The following is a 9,781-nucleotide window of genomic DNA, read 5'->3' as shown; positions in this document are numbered from 1 at the left end:
GTTTACTGAATGCTAAATGTGTGGGGTACTTTGTGTAGTTTAGCTCTAATCCTCCCAACACTTCAAAGTAGATTTTATTTTGCCCATTCTATGGATGCAGAAATGGAGACTGAAAGGATAAAAGAACCTGTCCAAGGTCATGGAACGGATTTGAACCTAATTCCACTGGAGCACGTGGCCTTGCTAAGATGGTGGTTCCACCCCTGTGCTAATACATTTTCCTGATTATCACCGTGTATTGAAGGGTGGAATTTTGGAGCTGGAAGCTACAGATTGGAAGTTCCTTGAGGCAGGGATCATCTTGCCATTTAGTTGTGTCATAGTCCCTGACATATCTGATGAATGAACGAAAGAATGAATGGGTGGATGGATGGGTGGATGGGTTTTTTGAATCACCCGCCACCTCAGGCCTACAATTTTCAAGACAGAAGATTGTCTTTCCCAAAATCACACGGCAGGAGTGGAACGAGAGCCTACGCTGTTGAACCAAACCATGCTGTCTCCAGTTTATCTGGTTAATACAAGTTTGTTGGTTTTAACCTACTATTTTAGGTTGGCAAACTCTCAAGGTCAGGCACAGTGTCTCTTTTGTAGCATGCCATGTTGGGCGCATGTGTAGCCTAGAGGGAGGTTCAATCTGGGGCTTATAAGTTATCGCTCAGAAAACTGAACTAAACACATCAAATTCGCATGTGATGGGAAAGGACATCTTCAAGGTCTCCTGGAGGAGCTTGACTGGAGTTTAGAGTCTAAAGAAACAATGTTCAAACAGAACTGGTTGTGGTCAGGATGGAACAGGAAGAGAAAGGCCGTCCTTGGCCTGAGTGTCCACCAGAATGAGGGACAATGTGGGAAAAGGGACTTTCTGGTTTTTAGAGAGGACCCTCTATGCTAAGATTTTTCACCTCCTGGTGCTTTCATTGTTAATCACCAAGCAACGAATTTTCAAATGTTAATTTGGCTTTCTGGTTACCAAAGGCATCCTCTGGACAGGAGAGGCAAGCGTGCCAGTCATTGTGAGGGAGAAATGCTCTCCGTCATAAGTAAATCCACTTGCAGATGTTCCAAGAAAATTGTGTCACCAAGAACCTGGTCTTCAGTGGGGGTCAGGCATCTCAAAGTTGAGACAGGTATAGACCACTGCCATTTTTTGAGGGCCTGGGTATATTAAAAACTAAACAAAAGTCAATCATAAATCTTGAGGTGTATTTTAATTGCTAAAATTCAAAACACAATGCGATTTATTGTGCTAGTGACAATATCATTAAGGACCTACAGAACTATCAGTGCCTTGTAAGCAGTGTGGTTAGAGGATGGGATGTGTGTTTAAAGATATGTGATGGCTTCCTTCTACTTTCAGTTTTGTCAGGCTGTCTCTGTACTGTATGAATCAGATCATTTGGCGATGATATCAGAGCTAAATATGGGGCCTTGTGTGGGGAGGCCCAAGGCCAATGGCCATGCTCAGAAGTGTGGGTCCATCTGAACCTGTCCTCTGAGGCTCAGACCATCACCAAGGTGATGTTATCCATGGGCCACCAGCCACCTCAGCCTTCCCTGGTGACTCCCTGACCTTGTCATGTCCCCTCCTTAACAACAGCATGTGTCCCACCACAGTAAGTAGAGCAGCCGGCTATGTACACAGTGAGAACTCCTCAAGAAACCTGCTGCCCGACTGTCTGATAAATCAAGCCACGATAAACAAAGCTAGGACATTCAAGAGTGTCTTTAAACATCACATTTGGGGAAGACAGAGTTGGGAAAGTGCTTGGTGAAGTGGTAGACAATGTGAAAATGAAGCGGGGTGTTAAGGACACTGATCACACATATACAGCCAAACACTCTCCCTTTTATATGATGCCAATTCTCCATGGGCCTCATCTGCCTCCTGTGATCCGTCTTTCCACGCCCGGTCCCACCACCACCCCTCAGTGTTCAGCTTTCCCATCTGTGCATCGCAAACCATTCATGGCTCCTGAATTCAAATGGGTGGGCTGCAACCACCTTTCCTAAATGAATACAACAGGATGGAAAATATCAGAATAGGTCACATAGTAAACGTAAAAAAAAAAAAAGAAAAATGATTGTTTTGTGAAACCTGTTTCAATTGCATATATGTGTGTATTGGGTTTAGATGTAAACTTAATTTCCTACTGTGGGTCGGAGTGAACGTTTTCAACCCACTGCTCTAGATGGCAGGTTTGAGTGCCCCACCTTCCGCTGAGCAGGTTCTGTGACATGGGCTTCCTAGGTAGAGCGCTATGAATAACTGCGGTAGGAGGTGAACCATGCTGAGACCATCCAAGACCTACACAGCATGTCAGGGTCTTAGGCACTCTCTTATTTTACAGTTTTATGGGGGAACAGGCCGAATCTAAGAAAGGCAATAGGATCAGTTAGTGAAGGAAGCTGCCCTCCATGCAGTTTCTCTGCCTCTTCCTGGGTTCTTTCTCTTTACTTTTTTTTTCATCCTTTATTGAGACACAGCAAAGACTGGGAGGGAGGATTCCATCTCCAGCAGAAAACCTGGATTTCAGCCCCAACTCCATTACTTGCTGTGTGGCCTTAAACTCACAAATTGCTTACCAGCTCCACTCCTTAGTTGTGTCACATGTAAAACAGGATTCATGCCGTGAGGGACCAATTGAATGTATTTATTTAAGGGCACTTTTTAGATTCTGAGGCATTATACCTATTTTCTAATAATTATTCTTTGTTTCTTGAGTTTCCATGACATTTATTCATGAAATAGATAGTGCTGTGGGGACCAAGGGGATGACTGTAATGTTACCACGTCTGACCCCCTCTTAAGAATATTCACTGACACTTTCCAGGGAGAAGACACTTCTCCCTTCTGTCCTCAGAACCCTTGCAGGGGCCTACAGAAGTGGGTTATTTAAAGCTAGTTCTTTTTAATATATATATATTGATTTCAGAGAGGAAGGGAGAGAGAGAGGGAGGGAGAGAGAGAGATAGAAAGAGAGAGAGAGGCAGAAAGAGAGAGAGAGAGAGAGGAACATCAATGATGAGAGAGAATCATTGATCAGTTGCCTCCTGCACACCCCACAATGGGGATCGAGCCCACAACCGGGGCATGTGCCCTGACCAGGAATCAAACCGTGACCTCCTGTTTCATAGGCTGACACTCAACCACTGAGTCCCTCTGGCTGGGCTAAAGCTAGTCCAATAGCATGACAGCGTCCCAGCTTCCTCTATCTCCAAACCACGTGCATGGTTCCTGAAAGCAGCCTGTAGAATGCAGTTTCTCTTCTCCTTCACCTTGGTTTGCACCCATAGCCTCCTAGGCCGGTGGGTACCCAAGGCCCTATGAGTGTGTGTGTCCCACTTATGACAGAATCTGACTTTGACCAGCAGCTGGTCAAGACAGTTTCTCAGCTGTATTCATCCTGGAAATTATGGCAGTAACTCTCAGTTTTGGACACCCTATCACCATGGTGCCATCTCTCTTCCTTTCTAATGGTACAGTGTGGATTTGGGGTGAATGTATGGATACAAAGTATTAATGGATTTTAATACATTTTTGAATTTAAAAAAATCTAAATTTTGAATCAGGTTTTTAAAAAGTTGTTCAATTACAGCTGACCTACAATACAGGGTGGGGCAAAAGTCTGTTTACAGTTGTGAGTATGCAGACCAGAGTTTATTCTTGTATTACTTATTAGGTGTTGTATTATTTGTTTGTATGACAACTGTAAACCTACTTTGCCCACTTTTTATTATATGGTTTCAGGGGTGGAACATAGTGGTTAGACATTTATGTAACTTACGAAGTGATCCCACCATAGGTCTAGTGCCTACCTGGCAGTATTATTATTACAGTATTATTGACCATATGCCTATGCTGTACTTTATGTCCCTGTGACTTTATGTCCCTGCTTTGTAATGGCCAATTCATACTTCTTAATCCTTCTCTTGAATCAGCTTTAATTCCTTCCATATATCATTGATTACTCACATCGCCTCCTGGTGATTGTTCACATGTTTCAGTTAGTACTATACAACATCATTTACAAAATTTTATTTATATGATTCCTGTTATTATCAATGAACTGATTGATTCAACAACAAAAATTAGCACTTTTTTGGCAGGCATTAGGGATTTAGATATAGGATGCATGGGGGATAGGTATATCAATAACGCTAAGTGATAAGGTTCAAACACTATGCAATGGAGTGTGCAAAAGAAATGGGCCATGCACTTTATCTGGTGCATCTTGGAAGATTGCTTGGAGGAGGTGGAGTTTGAACTGAGATATTTATGAGGGCTACATGAGGAGAGAGGTTGCCTGGGTAGAGTTTTGGAGAAATACCCATTCCTGGGCTCAACCTCAGAATCTTGGGAGTGAGTCCTGGTACATGTGGTTGTGATGTGAAACTAGAGCTGGGAACCATCAGAAAAAAAAGGCTCAGGTCTGTTCAGAGACTGGATAAAGGCTTGAAGGGCTGTCTGAGGGACTAGGACAATGCAAGCCAGCTATTCTGCACCTCATCAGAAGACCAAGTAAGAGGAATTAAATAAAGCACAATGACTTGATTTCCTGTGAAGATAATGTTCCTGGATGTGGTATTTGTTAAAGACACCAAGGACCTTCTTTAGAATAAGAAAGAAAATGCAATTTAAATCAAACTGGAAAACAAGACAGAATCTCACTTGTCTCCGATGGCCTATGCCAGGGTTGACATGCTTTGTCTGTAAAGAGCCAAAAAGTAAATATTTTCAGCTTTATAGACCATACAGTCTCTGACAGAACTATTCAACCATGGCCCTGTAGCGCAAAAGCAGCGTTAGACAGTGTGTGAGTGAGAGTGCTGTGTGCCTATAAAGCTTGAATTTCTATAACTTTTACATGTTACAAAATATTATTTTTCCTTTTATTTGTTTTCAACCATTTAAAAATGTAAATTCTTATTGTTCACAATAATCAAGAGGTGGAAGCAACCTAGATGTCCATCAACAGATGAATTGTTAAAAAAAGTTATGGTATATACAGATAATGGAACATTATTCACCCTGAAAAGGAAGGAAATCCTGTCATGTGATACAATCTGGGTTAACCTTGAGGACATTATGCTAAGTGAAATAAGCTAAAACTCATGATACTGTATGATTCCATTTACATGAGGTATCTAAATAGTCAAATTCACAAAAACAAAAAGTAGAATAGTGCTTGTAAGGGTGAATGGGGAATTGTGTTTAAGGGGTATAGAATTTCAGTTTTGCAAGCCAAAAAAGTTGTGACTATACTTAACATGCTATGGTACCATATAGTTAAAAAGATTAGATGGTAAATTTTATGTTACATTTTTTACCACAATTATATTTTTTAAAAAAGGGAAAATCTATTATTCTTCGTTTGAAAGTCACATAGAAACAGGTGCCGGCCCTGTGGGCTGTAGTTTGTCAACCCTGGTTCCTGGATGTCCAGTCTGAGGGCCAAAGGGATGGTCCAAATTAATACTTCTCAAATGTGCCCACTGAAAGACCGCTAACAACACAAAAGGGAGAATGCAGGCTCCCCGGGGTTTGCCTGCAAGTCTATAAATTTCTTTTAAATACTCTTTCAAAAGAAGGTCATGAAAGTTTTTGAGTCCTAGTCTATAACATATTGTTTTAATGTAAAATTGGCATTCACTGTAAAAATCAGTAAAAACCGATGCTCACTCGGGCTCATAGAGGGCGAGTGACTTAGTCAAGGTCACATAACTAGAACAAGTCAGTATGGGACTGGATCCCAAAGTTCCTGCTTCCAAATGTATACTTTTCACCAGAGTGGGCTGCCTTCCCATCAGGCTTTGGCTATCCATTCCCAACTCTAAGCCATATTCCCTCAATATTGAGGCAGTCCTCGAAATCATGATGGCTCACCACTTTTGAATTTCTACCAAAACTCATCAATCCATAAATTTAATACCATCAAGTCCTTAGTTTCATATATTACTTGTTTTGCTGTGTTCTAGAATAATTTTATATATTCTAAAATTCAATTTTTTTCTCCTGCCCTATCTAATTCATCTGTATATATAATTCATCTGTATATATTTCTCATTCATCTGTATATATTTTTTTAACCTTTCATAGCATCCCATTCTGTTCTACATTGGGGAATGTTTAAGTATGAGGGACCTGAGATGTGTTTTTTTGTATACCCAGCATCTATTTCCTCTTGTATTATTTGTTCAGAATTTTCTCTCCCCACCCCCGTACTTTTCCCTGTCCCATTGACTTTAGACTTGGCCATATGACTTGCTGTCCCCAATAGATTGTAGCCAAAGTGAACGTGTGCTAGTCCTAAGCAGAGGTTTTAAGAGGCATCATCTGTCTCCACTCCTGGAGAACCACCTGCCCCAAGTCCAGCCTGGGTCCCAGAATGAGAAGATGTATGAAGCAGACCTGAAACCAGGCAGCCCAGACCCACTTGTCGTAAACCATTGAGTGGTGGGTTGTTTGTGACATAGTGTTATCCCAGCAAAAGCTAATACGTCCTTTCTTTTGGAACTAGGACTTTGATTTTTCTTCTGGAGACCCAGCCCTCCTCCACTCTTCATCCAGAGAGTTTAGCTGGGCTGACCATCCTCCACTCTGCCCCAAGCACCCTCCAACACACCACACTAACTCCAATCTCAGGTATGATCTCTGCTGTTCTTATCAAAGCTGAGAGAGCTTGGCCGGCAGAAATGAATGACCCTAGGCCCTGTCACCTGCTATAGAGGGCTCCAAAAGAAATCTTACTGATAATCCATACAATCCCAACTGTCTGTTTTACAACAAAGCCATAGAAGGAGGAATGTGGAGCACACAATATAAAATGCCACACCTCTTGGCTGCTTTTTGATAGTGGGAAGGAAGGTATGAAAAGCAACTAGCAGTTGTGACGGACTGAATGTGGTGTCTCCCCAAAATTCATGTTGAAGTCCTAACCCCCAATGTGATGGTATTAGGAGGTGGGGACTTGGGGAGGCCATTTGGTTTTGATGAGGTCATTAGGGTGGGGCTCCCATAATGAGATTAGTGCCCTTTATAAGTGAACCTCCTCTCTCTTCACCCACGTGTGCACACTGAGGAAAGGCCATGTGGGGACTAATGAGATGTGGCCATCTACAAGCCAGGAAGAGGGTCCTCACCAAGAATCCAATTTGCTGGCATCTTGATCTTGGGCTTTTCAGCCTCCAGAACTGTGAGAAATAAATGTCTCTCATTTAAGCTATCCATTCTATGGTATTCATTATAGCAGCCCACACTAAGATAGCAGTGTTCCCTTAGAATGCAAAAGACAGAAGCTGTGGACACCTAAAAGTAAAAGTGATTTCCATGCCTTTAGGAAGAACAGAGTCAGCTCTGAATTCCTCATTCATATGAAGGACGGGTGTGGACATTCTAAAACAGCGATTTTCAACCTTTTTCATCTCATGGCACATATAATCTATCAAAATTCTGCGACACACAAAAATATATATTTTTGCCAATCTGACAAAAAAAATAGGTATAACTTTAATTCATTCATACCAGGCGGCTATTGTGTTGGCTATTGCCATTTTTGTATTTGACAACCTAAGGAAAATAGGTCAGTGCCCCTGACTAAATAGTCAGGTATTGCATGTTTTAAAAATTCTCGTGGTACACCAGTGTGCCCTGGCGCACCGGTTGAAAATCGCTGATTTAAAAACACCAGAAAAACTTTTAAGTGTTTCTTTCAGAAATACTTTAGACAAGGAGGCATTTCCTCAAAACAATTAAACGGCCTGATAAAAACATATACATACACCCTGTATGTCTTACATATTAATATTCCACAAAGATTTGTTGTAAAAAATGCAATAAAAAGCATGAAAGCCACTGGTTGAAAATATACGTGTTTGGCGTTGTTAAATACTAAAAAAAAAAAAAAAAGCAACATGGTGTTCTTAATTGTGTGTGTGAGATTTTATTTCTCCTGGATAAGGATAATAAATACATTCTCCCAGTCCACAGCCAGCTGCGTGGTACGGGACACGGGGTGAACTCTGCTGAGTGACAGGACAAGCCTACTAGGGATTAAAGCGATAATCCCTAAAGTGGAAAATTAGCTGTGAAAAATCAGGAGGTGATCAACTGCCCTCTTCCCCATAGCTTCTCCTCGGCCCTGTTCTCCTGCCTTGCCCTACTCCCTGCCCTTCTCTGAGGTCTGGTCGCACCTCTCAGTGAACATCCACACCAGCAGGAAGCAAAGGTGAACTGGCCTGTCCTCTGAGGCAGGTGCTCCGACAGGAGCTCAGGGTAGGGGCCGGTTAGATAAGACTAGATACAAAACACAACCCTGGCCTTTAGAGGTCCACAGTAGGCAAACAAACACTCTCTCTGAAAGATTACAAAGATAAACAAATAAGTGGAGGAAGTCTGAGAATGCGGTCCTTAAAGGACTCACTCTCTGACCCCAGGGAATCTGACTTTAATTGGTTTGGGTTTCAAAACACTCCCCGGGTAATTCTAAATTAGCCAGGGCTGAAAACGTCCCCAGACCCGCTGAATCAGGCAGGAACTCCGGCCGTTGAGGCCAGGCAGCCAGTGTTTTCACGAGCCCCCGCCCCACGTGCTGCGGTGCACGCTCAAGTTTGAGAACCATTGGTCCGAGCTGCCAAGGAGTGGAGGCTTGGAAATGGAGGGCTCTGGAAGGTGAGCAGTTGGGGTTGGAGCACAGGGCTGGGGGTTCGGAAGTTAGGCCCCCTCCCCCTTCTTCTCAGCCTCAGGGCCGTGGGCAAGCTCTCCTGTCTGAGCTGGGCCTGAGCCCTGTGGGGTGGGCCGTCCCTGAAGGATATTGCGGCGAGGGGTCCCGTTTTGAGACCACCGAGCCTCCCTCTTAAACCTCGATCACTCGGGCCCGTGGTCACCGGTCGTTTCCCTCCGAAGCTCCATAGCAGGCGGGGAAGGGTAGGCCATAGTGAACGGCCAGAAAGGTCTCTTCCAGGAGAATCCTGGCTTCCAGTTTATGGCTTCGCATCCTTTCCCCCAAAGTGGGCCCCCTACTCTGAGCGCTGGCTTAAAAAAAAAAAAAAAATCCCAGACCGAAACCCTGTCTCCGTTTCTGCACACCCAACATCTTCTCATCCTAAGCAATCACGCCCCCTCCCACGATAAAAGCAGCCTTTTCCCCAGAGCAACCAAACCCTGAACCCCACTCCCGATACTCCCTCCCCCAACTCTTTCATCCCGGCGGACAGAAAACAGCAAGTTCAGCGGCCTCCCCACTTCGGGCCTCCCCACTTAGGCCAACTGGGCAGGCTCGACCCCACTCCAGTGCCCAGCGCAGTCCCCAGCGCAGGGACTCCTGGGGGAGAAGCAGGATCCCCGGTTCCGCCTCCAGCGAGGGTCATCGCCCGAGCGCGTCGGGGGCGGCTTCCCTGGGTTTCTGGCTGAGTGGCACACACCGCCTGGGGAATAATGCAGTAAAGGAAGTGAGCCGGCTCGGCCTGACTGCTCCAACTTCCTGCTCTCACACACACCAGAGGGGAAAAAAAAGAGGAGCGAGAGAAAGAAAAAAAAAGGGGGGGAAAAATCAGGATCTCATTACAAGAGCAACAGACCGTCTGCAGACGCCTGTCAGCATGGAAAGTCGGGGGCTTTCGCCCGGTTCCTCCTAGAAATTCCCCCGAAGAAGGATCTCGAAAGCTCCCCCACATCTGGGTAGGTAGCAGGGCTTCTGCCTGTTGCTGGGACAGTTGCAAAGTTTCGTTGGGGGCGTTTTTTTCCCCCCTTTTCTTTTCTTCGGCTTGGTGGGGGTTGGGC

At 44.2% G+C, this 9,781-nt stretch overlaps 1 long non-coding RNA gene across 1 annotated transcript in view; it reads left to right on the top strand.

Moving 5' to 3' along the window:
• The first annotated feature begins 9,424 nt into the window (after positions 1-9,424).
• Positions 9,425-9,781, top strand: part of LOC106724084 — a 26,934-nt gene continuing 26,577 nt past the window's right edge. The window contains exon 1 of the long non-coding RNA XR_001359842.1: positions 9,425-9,679. This is a non-coding gene — a long non-coding RNA (uncharacterized LOC106724084). The remainder of the gene's footprint in view (positions 9,680-9,781) is intronic.

Source organism: Myotis brandtii, unplaced genomic scaffold, assembly GCF_000412655.1.
Source record: "Myotis brandtii unplaced genomic scaffold, ASM41265v1 scaffold708, whole genome shotgun sequence".
In the NCBI taxonomy this organism is placed as follows: Eukaryota; Metazoa; Chordata; class Mammalia; order Chiroptera; family Vespertilionidae; genus Myotis; species Myotis brandtii.
This window is presented reverse-complemented; position numbering and strand designations above follow the sequence as displayed.